General features: G+C 49.2%; 1 protein-coding gene across 2 annotated transcripts in view; it reads left to right on the forward strand.

Moving 5' to 3' along the window:
• The first annotated feature begins 10832 nt into the window (after positions 1 to 10832).
• LOC110490812 (plexin-B2) overlaps positions 10833 to 19567 on the forward strand; it is a 187241-nt gene continuing 178506 nt past the window's right edge. For both annotated transcript variants that reach the window (XM_090201080.1, XM_090201081.1), the window contains exon 1: positions 10833 to 11288. The gene's annotated coding sequence lies outside the window, so the exon portion shown is untranslated. The remainder of the gene's footprint in view (positions 11289 to 19567) is intronic.

Consider the following 19567-nt stretch of genomic DNA (forward strand, 5'->3'; position numbering starts at 1 on the left):
GCCCTCCTGATGAGGATATGTCTCTCACAGCAGCCTGCTGAGGGGGGACGGCTGGGACAGTGGACCATGGCCCTCCTGATGAGGACATGTCTCCCACAGCAGCCTGCTGAGGGAGGACGGCTGGGACAGTGGACCATGGCCCTCCTGATGAGGACATGTCTCCCACAGCAGCCTGCTGAGGGGGACGGCTGGGACAGTGGACCATGGCCCTCCTGATGAGGACATGTCTCCCACAGCAGCCTGCTGAGGGGGACGGCTGGGACAGTGGACCATGGCCCTCCTGATGAGGACATGTCTCCCACAGCAGCCTGCTGAGAGAGGACGGCTGGGACAGTGGACCATGGCCCTCCTGATGAGGACATGTCTCCCACAGCAGCCTGCTGAGGGGAGTACGGCTGGGACAGTGGACCATGACCCTCCTGATGAGGACATGTCTCCCACAGCAGCCTGCTGAGGGGAGGACGGCTGGGACAGTGGACCTTGGCCCTCGTGATGAGGACATGTCTCCCACAGCAGCCTGCTGAGGGGAGGACGGCTGGGACAGTGGACCATGGCCCTCCTGATGAGGACATGTCTCCCACAGCAGCCTGCTGAGGGAGGACGGCTGGGACAGTGGACCATGGCCCTCCTGATGAGGACATGTCTCCCACAGCAGCCTGCTGAGGGAGGACGGCTGGGACAGTGGACCATGGCCCTCCCGATGAGGACATGTCTCCCACAGCAGCCTGCTGAGGGAGGACGGCTTATAATAAGGATGCCATTCCACTGATTCCACTCCAGTCATTACCACGAGCCCGTTCTCCCCTATTAAGGTGCCACCAACCTCCTGTGATGTCTATGGCATCCAGGCTAGCTCTATCCTCAGGAAGAGGGCTGCTGTTGTCAAGTGTGGTTTACTGCACTATGAAGAGAGTTACATACTGGACTGTAAAAACAATCACAAGTCAGACAGTTACAGCAACCACACACTGATTGTCCCTTTAGTTTAGAGTGAGAACTTTTAAAACAAGCTTTTACTGCCACCTACTGGTCAACTCTAACAGTGACACACACACTCTCATACACACACACACAAATGGAAAAGAACATGGAGTCAGTGCCACACTACCAAGCCATAGCAGTAATATTCCGCAGGCCGCCAGCTGGGGAACCCTGTCCAGTAATATCCTGAGGGAAGCCAGTTGGGGAACCCTGTCCAGTAATATCCTGAGGGAAGCCAGTTGGGGAACCCTGTCCAGTAATATCCTGAGGGAAGCCAGTTGGGGAACCCTGTCCAGTAATATCCTGAGGGAAGCCAGTTGGGGAACCCTGTCCAGTAATATCCTGAGGGAAGCCAGTTGGGGAACCCTGTTCAGTAATATCCTGAGGGACGCCAGTTGGGGAACCCTGTTCAGTAATATCCTGAGAGAAGATAGTTGGGGAACCCTGTTCAGTAATATCCTGAGGGAAGCCAGTTGGGGAACCCTGTTCAGTAATATCCTAAGGGAAGCTAGTTGGGGAACCCTGTTCAGTAATATCCTGAGGGAAGCCAGTTGGGGAACCCTGTTCAGTAATATCCTGAGGGAAGACAGTTGGGGAACCCTGTTCAGTAATATCCTGAGGGAAGACAGTTGGGGAACCCTGTTCATTAATATCCTGAGGGAAGCTAGTTGGGGAACCCTGTTCAGTAATATCCTGAGGGAAGACAGTTGGGGAACCCTGTTCAGTAATATCCTGAGGGAAGACAGTTGGGGAACCCTGTTCAGTAATATCCTGAGGGAAGACAGTTGGTGAACCCTGTTCAGTAATATCCTGAGGGAAGCCAGTTGGGGAACCCTGTTCAGTAATATCCTGAGGGAAGCCAGTTGGGGAACCCTGTTCAGTAATATCCTGAGGGAAGCCAGTTGGGGAACCCTGTTCAGTAATATCCTGAGGGAAGACAGTTGGGGAACCCTGTTCAGTAATATCCTGAGGGAAGACAGTTGGGGAACCCTGTTCAGTAACATCCTGAGGGAAGACAGTTGGGGAACCCTGTTCAGTAATATCCTGAGGGACGCCAGTTGGGGAATCCTGTTCAGTAATATCCTGAGGGAAGACAGTTGGGGAACCCTGTTCAGTAATATCCTGAGGGAAGACAGTTGGGGAACCCTGTTCAGTAACATCCTGAGGGAAGACAGTTGGGGAACCCTGTTCAGTAATATCCTGAGGGAAGACAGTTGGGGAACCCTGTTCAGGAATATCCTGAGGGAAGACAGTTGGGGAACCCTGTTCAGTAATATCCTGAGGGAAGACAGTTGGGGAACCCTGTTCAGTAATATCCTGAGGGAAGATAGTTGGGGAACCCTGTTCAGTAATATCCTGAGGGAAGATAGTTGGGGAACCCTGTTCAGGAATATCCTGAGGGAAGATAGTTGGGGAACCCTGTTCAGTAATATCCTGAGGGAAGATAGTTGGGGAACCCTGTTCAGTAATATCCTGAGGGAAGACAGTTGGGGAACCCTGTTCAGGAATATCCTGAGGGAAGCTAGTTGGGGAACCCTGTTCAGTAATATCCAGGACTGATTGAAATTGAAACTGCAAATGGTCAGGTGGAGGTTTTCCATGGTTTGCTGGAAGTGCACTGAGCAACTCACTGATTCACCTTCAATTGACTTATCTTAAACAGAGCTTGACAAGCATCTGGCAGTTTACAGGATTGTCAGTAATAGCTGGAGTTGTTAGGAAATGGAAAGTGAAAATGGTCTGTTTGGGGGACTAGGGACCTTCCCCGGTTGGCTTGGTGGACTAGGGACCTTCCCTGGTTGGCTTGGTGGACTAGGGACTATCCCGTGTTGGCTTGGTGGACTAGGGACCTTCCTCGGTTGGCTTGGTGGACTAGGGGCCTTCCCCTGTTGGCTTGGTGGACTAGGGACCTTCCCCAGTTGGCTTGGTGGACTAGGGACCTTCCCTGGTTGGCTTGGTGGACTAGGGACCTTCCCGTGTTGGCTTGGTGGACTAGGGACCTTCCTCGGTTGGCTTGGTGGACTAGGGGCCTTCCCCTGTTGGCTTGGTGGACTAGGGACCTTCCCCAGTTGGCTTAGTGGACTAGGGACCTTCCCCTGTTGGCTTGGTGGACTAGGGACCTTCCCCTGTTGGCTTGATGGACTAGGGACCTTCCCCGGTTGGCTTGGTGGACTAGGGACTTTCCCCAGTTGGCTTGGTGGACTAGGGACCTTCCCCTGTTGGCTTGGTGGACTAGGGACCTTCCCCGGTTGGCTTGGTGGACTAGGGACCTTCCCCTGTTGGCTTGTTGGACTAGGGACCTTTCCCTGTTGGCTTGGTGGACTAGGGACCTTCCCCTGTTGGCTTGGTGGACTAGGGACCTTCCCCTGTTGGCTTGATGGACTAGGGACCTTCCCCTGTTGGCTTGGTGGACTAGGGACCTTCCCCTGTTGGCTTGGTGGACTAGGGACCTTCCCCTGTTGGCTTGATGGACTAGGGACCTTCCCCTGTTGGCTTGGTGGACTAGGGACCTTCCTCTGTTGGCTTGATAGACTAGGGACCTTCCCCTGTTGGCTTGGTGAGCAAACAGACTGAGTCGTCTGATGGACACACACATGCACGCAAGCTCGCACACACAACACATGCACAGTAGCCTACACACACAAACAAACACACGTACAGTACACAAAGTACAGTACATCAATACTAGGCAATGGGCGTTAAATCTGAAGTTATTGCATGTGATATCTTTGGCACTGTATATCAAATGGGACCTTTAATGCAGCTGGAAAGTATTTGATGAAACCCATTTGTCATTCTGAAAGTTAGTAATATTGCTAGTCTTGATGAAAAATCGGTTCTTTTTTTGGCACATGAAGGTTATGGGAAAGGCGACATAAACGCTGATTAAACATTCAGAACTTTTTATTGGATTGTTCTGCTCGGCAAAGCCTCTTATTGGATACCAACCAGACAGAAAATGCCGTAATGGACTGATTCTAAGGGAAATTATGATTTCAAGAGATTAAGAAAATGTGTTCAGGTTTAATCATTACAACAAACAGATGCAGTGGCCTAGTGAAAATGAGGTGGCGTGACTGAAGCATTGCGTTGTGGGTCAAAGAAACTCTTCACAATTAATTTACCTAAACAGAATTATCCCACACCTAATGTGATGGTTCCAGAATCTGACACACACACACACACACACACACACACACACTCAAGGCTGTCATATCCCTGTGGTGTGAATACCTTGTCCTCAGAGAGAACCAGTGACTGATGGGAATGCTCTTAAGGGTTGACGGATCCTGATTGACTGTTCCCTACCGACACACTGATTAAACTCCAGAGTTCTGAGAATGAACTAATGCTTTGTCTTCATTTGGGAACCCGTCACAATCTCTGTCTCTGTTGATGGGTGAGGCAGTGGAAATAAGGGTTGGAAGGAGCACTTTAAAGACAACGTTATTTACTGGGAAGTTGTCAGTTTAAGGGTCAATGTGACGATTGGCTGAAGTTTCAGCCTCAGTGATTGAAAACCCTGTTTCTGGTTTCTCCCTGCTTCTTGATCGGTTTCTCGTTTGTGAATGTACAGTGTGTGTATGTGTGTGTGTGTTTGTCTGTGTCTGTACAGTGTGTGTGTGTATGTGTGTGTGTGTTTGTCTGTGTCTGTACAATGTGTGTGTGTATGTGTGTGTGTGTTTGTCTGTGTCTGTACAGTGTGTGTGTGCGTACACTCCTTTTCTGTAATCTCAGTATTGTGATATTTGACTGTAATAAATCACAGTGACAAGAACCACTGAGCTGAGGCCCGTCACAGACGGACTCTCTCTCTCTTTGGGTTTAAAATAAAGTATTTTTTCTCCCATTTTCATTTTCAATATCTCCACTCCACTTATTCCACCTCTCCCTATTCCATCGACAGTCCTCCCCCTCTCCCTATTCCATCGACAGTCCTCCCCTCTCCCTATTCCATCCACAGTCCTCCCCTCTCCCTATTCCATTGACAGTCCTCCCCTCTCCCTATTCCATCCACAGTCCTCCCCTCTCCCTATTCCATCCACAGTCCTCCCCTCTCCCTATTCCATCGACAGTCCTCCCCTCTCCCTATTCCATCCACAGTCCTCCCCTCTCCCTATTCCATCCACAGTCCTCCCCTCTCCCTATTCCATCGACAGTCCTCCCCCTCTCCCTATTCCATCAACAGTCATCCCCCTCTCCCTATTCCATCGACAGTCCTCCCCTCTCCCTATTCCACCAGCAGTCTCTCATGAACATGCCTGGGCTCCACATTCCAAGATCTATGAGGATGAAGAAGACAAAGTGGTTGGAAGACAGGTTACTGTAAACACAATTTTGAGAATAAGCGTCTAGATTAGCAAAAAGCTAAAATATTTTGCTTGTCTTTCCGACTGTTCAGCAAGCGTTTTGATGCACCACCATTTTCAACCAATAGAGGGCACTGTCACTGTAACATTGGTGAATGGAGGTCTGTTCACCTTTCCTACCTGTCTAGTACACCTCTATTGTGATGAGAAGAAGTCATTGTCACAGTAGTTTTCTATGAATAATCACTTAATTTGCAGTTCCACATGATTGCAAAGAAAATAGCCCCTTCACCATGATTACATGATCAATATTCATTATTTGTTAAACTGCAGAAAAACAAGTAAAAACAAATGTTGAGATTCGTGACAGTGCGAGCCTCAGCATCCTCCCTCCTTCCCCTCATCAATTCCTCTTTGTCTTAATGGTTTTTGCTGCGCCACCCTCGGTTCTTTGTCATGGCTCTGGTAAACAACTCTGTGACAGTTCCATTGAGAGCAGACAATTGGTTCATTACTGAGAACCACAACAGATAACTGTAAATAGCGGAGTGGAGTGTTCCATGGTCAGTCACAATTTCATTAAATTTTCTGAGTCGGGCTGTCATTACTCTTTCTCCCTCTGCCTGTGTCTCATTCTCTCTCTCTCTCCCTCTCTCCCTCTGCCTGTGTCTCATTCTGTCTCTCTCTCTCTCCCTCTGCCTGTGTCTCATTCTGTCACTTTCTCTCTCCCTCTGCCTGTGTCTCATTCTCTCTCTCTCTCTCTCTCCCTCTGCCTGTGTCTCATTCTGTCACTCTCTCTCTCCCTCTGCCTGTGTCTCATTCTGTCACTCTCTCTCTCCCTCTGCATGTGTCTCATTCTGTCGCTCACTCTCTCCCTGTTTTTTTCATTCAGTCATTCTTTCCCTCTGTCTGTCAGTCTCTGCTTTGATATGTCAGTATGTGTGTGTGTGAATATGTGTGTGTTTTTCTGTCCCTTACAGGCCTTCAGGGCAGACTCCACACTGTCCTCTGACAGCCTCATTTGCATACTCATAAATCATTCACCGCTGACACCCAGTACACCCAGTACACACACACACACACATACCACAGCCCCAGCTCTTCTGTGTGCGAACAGAAAGGGTTGCGGGTTGAGTAAGAGGAGCAGCCTTATACAGAGGCATCACCAGTCACCAGTCCCCATTCAGTCAGTCCCCAGTCCCCATTCAGTCAGTCCCCAGTCCCCATTCAGTCAGTCACCAGTCCCCATTCAGTCAGTCACCAGTCCCCATTCAGTCAGTCACCAGTCCCCATTCAGTCAGTCCCCAGTCCCCATTCAGTCAGTCCCCAGTCCCCATTCAGTCAGTCACCAGTCACCAGTCAGTCAGTCACCATTCAGTTAGTCACCATTTGGTCAGTCACCAGTCAGTCAGTCCCCAGTCCCCATTCAGTCAGTCCCCATTCAGTCAGTCACCATTCAGTCAGTCACCAGTCAGTCAGTCAGTCAGTCACCAGTCCCCATTCAGTCAGTCCCCAGTCCCCATTCAGTCAGTCACCAGTCCCCATTCAGTCAGTCACCAGTCCCCATTCAGTCAGTCCCCAGTCCCCATTCAGTCAGTCCCCAGTCCCCATTCAGTCAGTCCCCAGTCCCCATTCAGTCAGTCCCCAGTCCCCATTCAGTCAGTCCCCAGTCCCCATTCAGTCAGTCACCAGTCAGTCAGTCACCATTCAGTCAGTCACCATTCGGTCAGTCACCAGTCAGTCAGTCCCCAGTCCCCATTCAGTCAGTCCCCATTCAGTCAGTCACCATTCAGTCAGTCACCAGTCAGTCAGTCACCAGTCAGTCAGTCACCAGTCCCCATTCAGTCAGTCCCCAGTCCCCATTCAGTCAGTCCCCATTCAGTCAGTCACCAGTCCCCATTCAGTCAGTCACCAGTCCCCATTCAGTCAGTCACCAGTCCCCATTCAGTCAGTCCCCAGTCCCCATTCAGTCAGTCCCCATTCAGTCAGTCACCAGTCCCCATTTAGTCAGTCACCAGTCCCCATTCAGTCAGTCCCCATTCAGTCAGTCCCCAGTCCCCATTCAGTCAGTCACCAGTCCCCATTCAGTCAGTCCCCAGTCCCCATTCAGTCAGTCCCCAGTCCCCATTCAGTCAGTCCCCAGTCCCCATTCAGTCAGTCCCCAGTCCCCATTCAGTCAGTCCCCAGTCCCCATTCAGTCAGTCACCAGTCAGTCAGTCACCATTCAGTCAGTCACCATTCGGTCAGTCACCAGTCAGTCAGTCCCCAGTCCCCATTCAGTCAGTCCCCATTCAGTCAGTCACCATTCAGTCAGTCACCAGTCAGTCAGTCACCAGTCAGTCAGTCACCAGTCCCCATTCAGTCAGTCCCCAGTCCCCATTCAGTCAGTCCCCATTCAGTCAGTCACCAGTCCCCATTCAGTCAGTCACCAGTCCCCATTCAGTCAGTCACCAGTCCCCATTCAGTCAGTCCCCAGTCCCCATTCAGTCAGTCCCCATTCAGTCAGTCACCAGTCCCCATTTAGTCAGTCACCAGTCCCCATTCAGTCAGTCCCCATTCAGTCAGTCCCCAGTCCCCATTCAGTCAGTCACCAGTCCCCATTCAGTCAGTCACCAGTCCCCATTCAGTCAGTCCCCAGTCCCCATTCAGTCAGTCCCCAGTCCCCATTCAGTCAGTCTCCAGTCCCCATTCAGTCAGTCACCAGTCCCCATTCAGTCAGTCACCACCATAATAACTGGCAGTAAAAAGCATTGCTGTCGCTGGCCAGGCTTATGGTGGCTCTAAGAGGCACTTGAGTGGAATGAGAGAACGGGCTAGGTTTAGTTGTGTGTAGTAAGCTCACTGAACATGAATAGGAGCTGACACACACCTCAATAGACTAGAAACAACAACATGGAGGACTACACATGCACAAGTCATATCAAAGCCTGGCATGTAGAAAGGTCACAGTGGGGTCAAAAGCCAATGGCCGACATCAGGCTTTGAAAAGGAGCAGGTGGCTTTATTGTTGACCTTTCAGACCCTGTGTGCATCCCAAATCGAACCATATTCCCTTTATAGTGCACTACTTTTGACCAGGCCCTATGAGCCCCGGAGAAAAGCAGTGCACTATAAAGGGAATAGGGTGCCATTTGGGACGCAGGCCTAATGTTGTCTTAAGTGTGTCCAGCAGCCCTGGTCCAGCCTGGTGGTTTTTACTGGACCCAGTCTAGCATGGCCAGGCTTAATCTGTTCCTCTGGACCCAGTCTAGCATGGCCAGGCTTAATCTGTTCCTCTGGACCCAGTCTAGCATGGCCAGGCTTAATCTGTTCCTCTGGACCCAGTCTAACATGGCCAGGCTTAATCTGTTCCTCTGGACCCAGTCTAGCATGGCCAGGCTTAATCTGTTCCTCTGGACCCAGTCTAGCATGGCCAGGCTTAATCTGTTCCTCTGGACCCAGTCTAGCATGGCCAGGCTTAATCTGTTCCTCTGGACCCAGTCTAGCATGGCCAGGCTTAATCTGTTCCTCTGGACCCAGTCTAGCATGGCCAGGCTTAATCTGTTCCTCTGGACCCAGTCTAGCATGGCCAGGCTTAATCTGTTCCTCTGGACCCAGTCTAACATGGCCAGGCTTAATCTGTTCCTCTGGACCCAGTCTAGCATGGCCAGGCTTAATCTGTTCCTCTGGACCCAGTCTAGCATGGCCAGGCTTAATCTGTTCCTCTGGACCCAGTCTAACATGGCCAGGCTTAATCTGTTCCTCTGGACCCAGTCTAGCATGGCCAGGCTTAATCTGTTCCTCTGGACCCAGTCTAGCATGGCCAGGCTTAATCTGTTCCTCTGGACCCAGTCTAGCATGGCCAGGCTTAATCTGTTCCTCTGGACCCAGTCTAGCATGGCCAGGCTTAATCTGTTCCTCTGGACCCAGTCTAGCATGGCCAGGCTTAATCTGTTCCTCTGGACCCAGTCTAGCATGGCCAGGCTTAATCTGTTCCTCTGGACCCAGTCTAACATGGCCAGGCTTAATCTGTTCCTCTGGACCCAGTCTAGCATGGCCAGGCTTAATCTGTTCCTCTGGACCCAGTCTAGCATGGCCAGGCTTAATCTGTTCCTCTGGACCCAGTCTAACATGGCCAGGCTTAATCTGTTCCTCTGGACCCAGTCTAGCATGGCCAGGCTTAATCTGTTCCTCTGGACCCAGTCTAGCATGGCCAGGCTTAATCTGTTCCTCTGGACCCAGTCTAGCATGGCCAGGCTTAATCTGTTCCTCTCCAAACACTGGCTGACTTCAATGACTTCTTTGACATTTTCACAGCAACTGTGTGGCCAAATGAACAAATGAGTAGAAAAACACACAAACAAAGATCTATTACATCTTGACAGATGTTATGGGTGTGTTGAAGCATCGTGTATTAGCCTGCTTCAGTTATAATTGATAAAGCAATAATGACATTAGGCCTGCTGTAACATTCCTTCGAGGTATGTTATTTACCTAATACCTCCACACTGCCCCCTAACCAAACATAGGAAACAATGGAACTATTGTCTCCACGAGCCGTGCATTATAGGCGACTGCACGGTCAAGTAGGATTTGACCCCACCGTGGCGTCTGAAAACCATTTTCAGAAAGGGGGGACAGTCGGTCCTATACAACCAGGTTGGATGTTCATATAGCATAATAATCTCATCGATATAAAACTAGAACAGATTACAATGTAGCCTAGCGTTTGCCTACAATGTTCCACTTTATTCTGGAATTGTTCAGCATTGTACAGACTTCATTCCGAACTTTGAACAAAGCTGCTCGCGGGCCTTCCAGAGGTTACTTCTCGTCTCCGGTGAAAAGAAGAGGGTGGAGAGGGTCAAATTGTTTTTCTCAGACTTTCACGGCAGTTTGCAGTCTCTCCCGGTCGTGTGAGTAAACTGATCCGTACAGGCTCGGTCTAATGCATTGTGGGGGAGGAGAGAGAGAAGATACTCCATCCCTCTTTTTATTGGGCGCTGCCACTGAAAAGAAGAGGGTGGAGTGCTCAGTTGTTTTTCTCTGGCTTCAACGACAGTTTGCAGTCTCTCCCCGTTTTGTGTGTAACTGATCCGTACAGGCTCTGTGTATTTTCTTGGGAGAGAGAGAGAGAGAGAGAGAGAGAGAGAGAGAGAGAGAGAGAGAGAGAGAGAGAGAGAGAGAGAGAGAGAGAGAGAGAGAGAGAGAGAGAGAGAGAGAGAGAGAGAGAGAGAGAGAGAGAGAGAGAGAGAGAGAGAGAGAGAGAGAGAGAGAGAGAGAGAGAGAGAAGAGAGAGAGAGAGAGAGAGAGAGAAGAGAGAGAGAGAGAGAGAGAGAGAGAGAGAGAGAGAGAGAGAGAGAGAGAGAGAGAGAGAGAGAGAGAGAGAGAGAGAGAGAGAGAGAGAGAGAGAGAGAGAGAGAGAGAGAGAGAGAGAGAGAGAGAGAGAGAGAGAGAGAGAGAGAGAGAGAGAGAGAGAGAGAGAGAGAGAGAGAGAGAGAGAGAGAGAGAGAGAGAGAGAGAGAGAGAGAGAGAGAGAGAGAGAGAGAGAGAGAGAGAGAGAGAGAGAGAGAGGAGAGAGAGAGAGAGAGAGAGAGAGAGGAGTGGGAGAAGATACTCCATCCCTCTTTTTCTTGGCCGCTTTACCGCGGGCGTTACAGTTCAACGTGCAGTTTCTTGCCAATTCATCAGGGCGGACTTAATCCAACAGTGTGTTCGTCTTTGATATGAAACACATTTGAATTCATTCTGTATTTACGTTTTTTTGGGCGTGAAGAAAAAATATATTGTCGTGGGGAAAGTGTCAAACTTCCATACCGTGTCATATTTCCCGGGATTTAGAGCGTCGTTGCTCGCTCCCTTCGGCATCTCACAATGTTTTCTCTCCCGGGGAAGATCTGAACTTTTTACGGACGGTGACAACGTAGACAATAGGACTTCGTTTGGGTTTTGGTTGCAAAAAGAGAGGAGACGAACCGATTAGGACAGCGAGTTCGTGTTCAACTACAAATTCCTGAGGTAAGCGACCGGTCATGGCCGTGTATTTTAACTTCTCTGCGGCTGAGTTTGGTTAAGAATGATGTGAAGAATCGACAGATTGATGGTCTGGCTCTATGACAGAGGATAACAACGGGATCCTAATGCTTGGTAGAAATGTCTTGTGCCCTTACAACTGGGGAGCGAGTTGAGAAAAGGGCATAGAAGGCTATAGTGTAGTGTTAATTTTGTAATAAATCTAGCGTGTGAGTTCCGGTCCTAATCAATGGAACCAATCTCAGTTCCTCATTAACCAGTCAAGCGGCTACAATGTTGCGTGGCAATGATACAGTGAGTGGGCTACTGTTGCACGGTTTGTAGGTGAAAGTAGCTTAGTAACGTTAGATGCGTTTGCTATGTGTATTGCAGTGGGATGTTATCATGAAAACGACTGCATGGTTTTCAAACATTGACCTCGGTGTTTGGAGCTCTTCAAAACAGGCCAACAATTTGCATTTCACTCGTTGGGAGTTGTGCTCAACAGATTTGTGAAACGACAAGGCTTTTACTCCGTAGCCTACCTAATGGGGATCCTAATAAAATACCGACCTACAGCATCTCATTCGACAAGCAGACTTCAGGAGAAACTATTCTCCAGGCAACATGCTGGCTGTAGGCTAATGTGTTACCTGGTCTCTGTGCCTGGTTTGGACTGATCTGGATTTCCCAATGTTCTAGGCATCACTTCCACCATTGCGTATGTCAACTGAACACATGCATTTAGGTATAATAAAGGCTGCAATGGAAGCCTGCATGCCATTGTCAATGGACATACATTGGCTGCTTGTATAGCCATTCCAACAAGTAGGTGACTTGTAAGAGCACTGTTCCGTCTCATTCCCATATCCCATCTAATGCTGAATGCAGTTCAGCTTTGGGCTTTGAACCCCATGTAGAGAAAGCAGAGTCAGTCACCACATGCTGTAGTGGTTCAGACCCAGAACAGGAAGAGCCCCTGCCCCCTCAAGGTCAAAAGGAGAGGGACAAAAACAGAGAGAGCATTTTCCCCTCTCTCTGGGACTCTTTCTCTCTCTCTCTCTCTGTTTGTGTCTGAGACTGACCATGAGTAATGGGCCTGTTTGTTTGTCTTTCATGCAGAACATGGACACAGTATACACTGACGCTATTGATTCATGTTTCCTGCTCAAACCCAAGTGTGTGTGTGCGTGCGCGGTCACGTTGTCCGTACCCCTCGGTCCCTAGAACGGAACAGCCCCCCCCCCCCCTTCTGTAGTCACTGGACCTGCCTTGTTGAGAGTCAACATTGTATGTGTTCTTTCTCTCCCTCTATCCTCCATCCCTTCTCCTTTCTCCTCCAACCCTTCTCCTCTCTCCTCCAACCCTTCTCCTCCAACCCTTCTCCTCCAACCCTTCTCCTCCAACCCCTCTCCTCCAACCCTTCTCCTCTCTCCTCCAACCCTTCTCCTCTCTCCTCCAACCCTTCTCCTCTCTCCTCCAACCCTTCTCCTCTCTCCTCCATCCCTTCTCCTCTCTCCTCCATCCCCCGTAAAGAGTAATCTCTGTCATAAAAGACTGTATAAGTTTGTTTCACAACCCTTCATAGGGATTAACGTTAAATGAACATGTCCATTATTGAAGAGCTAGATTTTGGTGTGTGTGTGTAGAATCTTGGATGGTCTCCACCACACAACCATCTGCTTACTGGACACCCATACAGAGCCAGGTGGTTTCCTTCCACCACGTCCATGCATCATTGTCTGAGTCTCACACATACTGAAAGTGGACAACGTGTCGTGTGTTGATTTTCTCTGGGCTCAAATCACTGCAACACCGTTCCCTATTCAAAAAGTCCCTGTCAATTGTGAACATGGCCGTCGCTCCTAATGTTCAGGCAGACTAATAGCTCTCCACAAGGGTTAATTTGGGGTCATGTCTCTCATCTGAAGAGGACCGCTTGGTAGACAATTCAGAATAATGATTTGTGGAACAAAGACCTGTGTCTGTCTGCTTAAGAACGTGTGGGGGAGAAGAGAACACAATTAATGAAAACAACCCCAGCTTTTGATTTCTATAGAGAACCGACGAGGGCAACAGAACCGACGAGGGCAACAGAACCGACGAGGGCAACAGAACCGACGAGTGCAACAGAACCGACGAGGGCAACAGAACCGACGAGGGCACAACTATGGGGCAAACAGACGGGTTGGATTAGATTGTTGACCACATGTTAACTATGTTTCAGCTCCAGTGTTTATTGAGAACAAATACATTTGGTGAAAGAACACTCATATACATTGTTAAAGTTGTTGGTTAGCTGAATTGACATGAAATCAGTCACAACAATACATGGTATCAAGAACAAGATGAAATAAGTCACTTAGGATTCCCCACATGGCAGCTTCTAGTCATTCTGGCTATCTGGTCATCCAGAATCCCAATGACACGCTGACCTCTGCCCCCTGGAAGCGTGACCTCTGCCCCCTGGAAGCGTGACCTCTGCCCCCTGGAAGCGTGACCTCTGCCCCATGGAAGCGTGACCTCTGCCCCCTGGAAGCGTGACCTCTGCCCCATGGAAGCGTGACCTCTGCCCCATGGAAGCGTGACCTCTGCCCCATGGAAGCGTGACCTCTGCCCCATGGAAGCGTGACCTCTGCCCCATGGAAGCCTGGGCACATGGTTTTCCTGACGTTGTCAGATGACCCGTCTATTGATCGTTTTGTATTTCATTTATTGTTTTTCTCTCCCACTGTTCACGTTTCATTATAGTCACTTGCCACAATTTTATAATATATTCATCATATTACAAGACATTGACTTTCTATCCATAGTAGATTCACATACAAGACCCTGGTACTTACCTACGGAGCAGCAAGAGGACCTGACCCTCCCTACCTTCAGGCTATGTTCAAACCCTACATCCCAACCAGAGTACTCTGTTCTGCCACCTCTGGTCTCTTGGCTCTCCTACCCCTACGGGAGGGCAGCTCCAGCTCAGCTCAGTCCAACCTCTTCTCTGTCCTGGCACCCCAATGGTGGAACCAGCTTCCCCCTGAAGCTAAGACAGCAGAGTCCCTGCCCGTCTTCTGAAAACATCTGAAACCCTACCGCTTCAAATAGTATTTTAAGAAATCCCACCACCACTTTCGTGAATTTGCACTTGACTTTTTCCCTGCTTTCTAACTCTGACTCTACTGAGCTACATTATTGAGGGAAAATGTACTTTCTCTACCTGTGATATGTGGTTGTCTCACCTCGCTATTTTAAGATGAATGAACTAACTAAGTCGCTCTGGATAATGGCAACTGCTAAATGACTCAAATGTTAAGTGGGACACCTGGTGAAGTGGGACAGTTAAGGACTGGTAGTTCTTACAGGGAGGTTCAGGTGAACAGTAGTGGTCTGAAAGGTAAAGGTTTACAGAGGGATTGTTTAGTGCCGCTTGTACGTCCTGTGTGTGTACTGAAGCATTAGCTTTTAGTCCATTAGTGACCGGCAGTGTGTGTCACCTGTACTTGGGCTTCAGAAGCTAGAGTCCAAAGGTTGTTTACTGTGGAAGCACGGGGCTGTGTCTGCATGCATGTGTTTGTACTTGACTCATCAGACCACTGAACATGTTCATTCCAGTCTGTTTGCTCACCAAGTTAACCTGGGAAGGTCCGTAGTCTCCACACCTGACGGTTTCACTTTCCATTTCCTATAAAGTCCTGTACTTACTGTCAGTCCTCCTGGGTGACACCAGATGCATCATGGTTTATTACTGTCAGTCCTCCTGGGTGACACCAGATGCATCATGGTTTATTACTGTCAGTCCTCCTGGGTGACACCAGATGCATCATGGTTTATTACTGTCAGTCCTCCTGGGTGACACCAGATGCATCATGGTTTATTACTGTCAGTCCTCCTGGGTGACACCAGATGCATCATGGTTTATTACTGTCAGTCCTCCTGGGTGACACCAGATGCATCATGGTTTATTACTGTCAGTCCTCCTGGGTGACAGCAGATTCTTTATTACTGTCAGTCCTCCTGGGTGACAGCAGATTCTTTAATACTGTCAGTCCTCTTGGGTGACAGCAGATTCTTTATTACTGTCAGTCCTGAGTGACACCAGATGCATCATGGTTCATTACTGTCAGTCCTGAGTGACACCAGATGCATCATGGTTCATTACTGTCAGTCTTCCAGATGTCCTCCAGATGCATCATGTTCTGCTGTTGCTAAGTAGAGTTTATTGTTACAAATTTTTCATTCTTCTTATTTTAAACTCTGCATTGTTGGGAAGGGCTCATCAGCAGTAATTTCACAGTAAAGTCTACACCAGTTGTATACGGCACAGGTGCTGAATACGATTGGATTTACAGTATGGTGAATCATTTAGTTCTTCAGTTCTCCACCCGTAGGCTTTGGAATATCCCCACCTGAACATTTCAGTTTCCATTGTCTGTCCTACATTTACTGTCAGTCCTGGACATTCCTAAATTCCAGCACACAGTCTGAGCTCTGCCATGGATGACGGTTAATTGATGGTGACTCATTGACTTGTTTCAGTGTGTGGAGGGTTACTGTAAATGTTACCCTTGTCCTTACATGTTCATATGTTTGGGTTCCTGAGCGGCGCAGCGGTCTAGGGCACTGCACCTCAGTGCTAGAGGCATCCCTACAGACCCTGGTTTGATTCCAGGCTGTATCACAACCTGCCGTGATTGAGAGTCCCGTAGGGTGGTGCACAATTGGCCCAATGTCGTCCGGGTTAGTTAGGCCGTCATTGTAAATAAGAATTGGTTCTTAACTGACTTGCCTAGTTAAATAAAGGTTTAATAAATAACATTCATGAACTAGGTTACTTGGTCTTATTTGTTTTTCTCTTGTTTCACTTTTTTATATGGGGCAGTTAGTTATGTTGCCATGCTACTGTCACTGCACTGCTACTCACTGTTTGCTGTTAGATATTGGTGGACTTGGCCCATGGTCACTACTGTCGTGTTTGGTGTGCCTGTATGTATTCTTTCCCTTGGTGACCAAGCTGTGGTATGTTGTGACGGTCTTAATGTCACGCCATGGCTTGGTGGCAGATTTGAGAAGTGACTCAGTATATTGGTGCCCTGTCTGTCTGTGTAGTAACCTCACATAAATGATGTTACTGGACACACGTGCGCTGGGACCTCCCCTGAGGTGGTGGCATCATGCAGAGGGGTGGTGGTGTGACCTCACTGGCCTGGGGTTTGTTTAGGTGTGTGTGTCAACATTGTGTCTGAGGTGAGATCACACCCCCTCTCACACCTGTAGGGGGACAGCTGCTGCAGCACACTGGGGGTTCTCTCTCCTGCTGGTGTCACCCCCCCCCCCCCCAACTCACCCACACGCATACATAGTGTGTTGTAGGCCTCTCCAGACAGAGGACTTAAGGGGTCCACGTGTCTCAACATTCTGTGCCATTCATGGTGGTCAACAAGGTTTTTCGGCTGTTCCTGCACACAGTTTTTTCTTGAAGCAAGCTGAAGTTCGGTAGCCCATCGTCTGTGATTGGTCAATAGTGGGGATTCTTCAATGAAGTGTTGTGCATAAAAACGAGCCATCTATCATTGAATAAAAAAATTTTCACTTGAGAAATACTTCACCAAACATCTGTTAGATGTACAATTGAGTGACTAAGATCTACTTGGCAAAAACATCAAAATTAATGACAGATTTCTTGTCTTCGATTCATTCGGACTATTTTAGAGGAAGTGCGTACTTGCTAAGGTGTTTTTCAAGCAAAGGTATTTTTAAGGGAGACGTTCACTACGCCGAGTTCTACTAGGAGCAAACTGAACCTAGTATGCAGACACCTTTTTAGAGACGGGATGTCGCAGGCCTCTCCAGACTTCTTAGAGACGGGTGTTCTCTGGTCCCTGTCTGCTCTGTCTTCTATATCCATATGGAGAGTAGAGTTCTCTGGTCCCTGTCTGTTCTGACTTCTATATCCATATGGAGAGTAGAGTTCTCTGGTCCCTGTCTGTTCTGTCTTCTATATCCATATGGAGAGTACAGTTCTCTGGTCCCTGTCTGTTCTGTCTTCTGTATCCAGGGAGCAGCAGAGAGACTGGCTGGTTGGCCCTGGTAGAAGGGAGCAGCAGAGAGACTGGCTGGTTGGCCCTGGTAGAAGGGAGCAGCAGAGAGACTGGCTGGTTGGCCCTGGTAGAAGGGAGCAGCAGAGAGACTGGCTGGTTGGCCCTGGTTGAAGGGAGCAGCAGAGAGACTGGCTGGTTGGCCCTGGTTGAAGGGAGCAGCAGAGAGACTGGCTGGTTGGCCCTGGTTGAAGGGAGCAGCAGAGAGACTGGCTGGTTGGCCCTGGTTGAAGGGAGCAGCAGAGAGACTGGCTGGTTGGCCCTGGTTGAAGGGAGCAGCAGAGAGACTGCTTGAAGGGAGCAGCAGAGAGAATGCTTGGTGGTGCTGGGGATGAACAGGAAGATACGAGCAGGGTGGAACAACACTGTCTTTCATCCCTCAGAGTGAAGGAAGAGTGGAATAGTTTGTTTATACTCTGAGCTAGATCAAGTCTCCGGGAGGGGAGAAATCAAAAGACAAAATCAAAGCTTTGCTTTGTGTTTAAATAGGCAGTGGAGAAATACAGGTACACACACACACTGACAGATGGCTGATATATGAGAGCCGCCAAGTGTGTGTGTGTGTGTGTGTGTGTGTGTGTTTATTACTTTGTCAGCCGCTCACCACAGTGTCCACGTTTTAGAGGGAGTGACTGTCAAAAGCAGCTTAGCCTACCTGCTGGGGACCTTTTGTGTGTTGTCTGTGTTGGTGATATTGACCAAGAGCTCACCACTGTTTTAATCCTCCTGCATTCTGTTGGTGCTGGAATTTCATCTTTCTCTCTCCCCCTGAACACCACGTAATGCGCTCGTTAATCCTCAAACATTCCTCACGCGGGGCTTTAGTTTTAATTATGAGCACTAAAGTAGTGGTAACGCTGAGGTCCCTGCTGCTGCGTGCCAATAGCCTTTAGCTGTTAGAGTACAGGGTAACGCGGTTAGAAAGGGTACAGGGTAACACGCGGTTAGAAAGGGTACAGGGTAACACGCGGTTAGAAAGGGCACAGGGTAACACGCGATTAGAAAGGGTACAGGGTAACACGCGGTTAGAAAGGGCACAGGGTAACACGCGGTTAGAAAGGGTACAGGGTCACACGCGGTTAGAAAGGGCACAGGGTAACACGCGGTTAGAAAGGGTACAGGGTAACACGCGGTTAGAAAGGGCACAGGGTAACACGCGGTTAGAAAGGGTACAGGGTAACACGCGGTTAGAAAGGGCACAGGGTAACACGCGGTTAGAAAGGGTACAGGGTAACACGCGGTTAGAAAGGGCACAGGGTAACACGCGGTTAGAAAGGGCACAGGGTAACACGCGGTTAGAAAGGGCACAGGGTAACACGCGGTTAGAAAGGGCACAGGGTAACACGCGGTTAGAAAGGGCACAGGGTAACACGCGGTTAGAAAGGGCACAGGGTAACACGCGGTTAGAAAGGGCACAGGGTAACACGCGGTTAGAAAGGGCACAGGGTAACACGCGGTTAGAAAGGGCACAGGGTAACACGCGGTTAGAAAGGGCACAGGGTAACACGCGGTTAGAAAGGGCACAGGGTAACACGCGGTTAGAAAGGGCACAGGGTAACACGCGGTTAGAAAGGGCACAGGGTAACACGCGGTTAGAAAGGGCACAGGGTAACACGCGGTTAGAAAGGGCACAGGGTAACACGCGGTTAGAAAGGGCACAGGGTAACACGCGGTTAGAAAGGGCACAGGGTAACACGCGGTTAGAAAGGGCACAGGGTAACACGCGGTTAGAAAGGGCACAGGGTAACACGCGGTTAGAAAGGGCACAGGGTAACACGCGGTTAGAAAGGGCACAGGGTAACACGCGGTTAGAAAGGGCACAGGGTAACACGCGGTTAGAAAGGGTACAGGGTAACACCATCCTGTTTTCAGTGTAAGCGGGGACATTCATTATAAAGTAGGCAGGTTTGTGTGTGTGTGTGAAAGCTCCAGGAAAACCTGTTTAACAGGACAGTAGTGTAGCTCCAGTTGTAATAACAGACTTTAGGCCATTAGGAAACCCTGTTTAACAGTTAGAACAACTGGAGCTATGCTAACCTGTTTAACAGTAGACTGTCATAGAACAACTGGAGCTATGCTAACCTGTTTAAGTTAGAACAACTGGAGATATGGTTACCTGTGTTAACAGGGTTCCTAATGGCCTAAAGTCTGTTAGACTAGCCCAGCTCCTGTTTTAACACAGTGTAGACTAGA

This window comes from Oncorhynchus mykiss, chromosome 15, assembly GCF_057628025.1.
Source record: "Oncorhynchus mykiss isolate SJ-2025 chromosome 15, ASM5762802v1, whole genome shotgun sequence".
Taxonomy (NCBI): domain Eukaryota; kingdom Metazoa; phylum Chordata; class Actinopteri; order Salmoniformes; family Salmonidae; genus Oncorhynchus; species Oncorhynchus mykiss.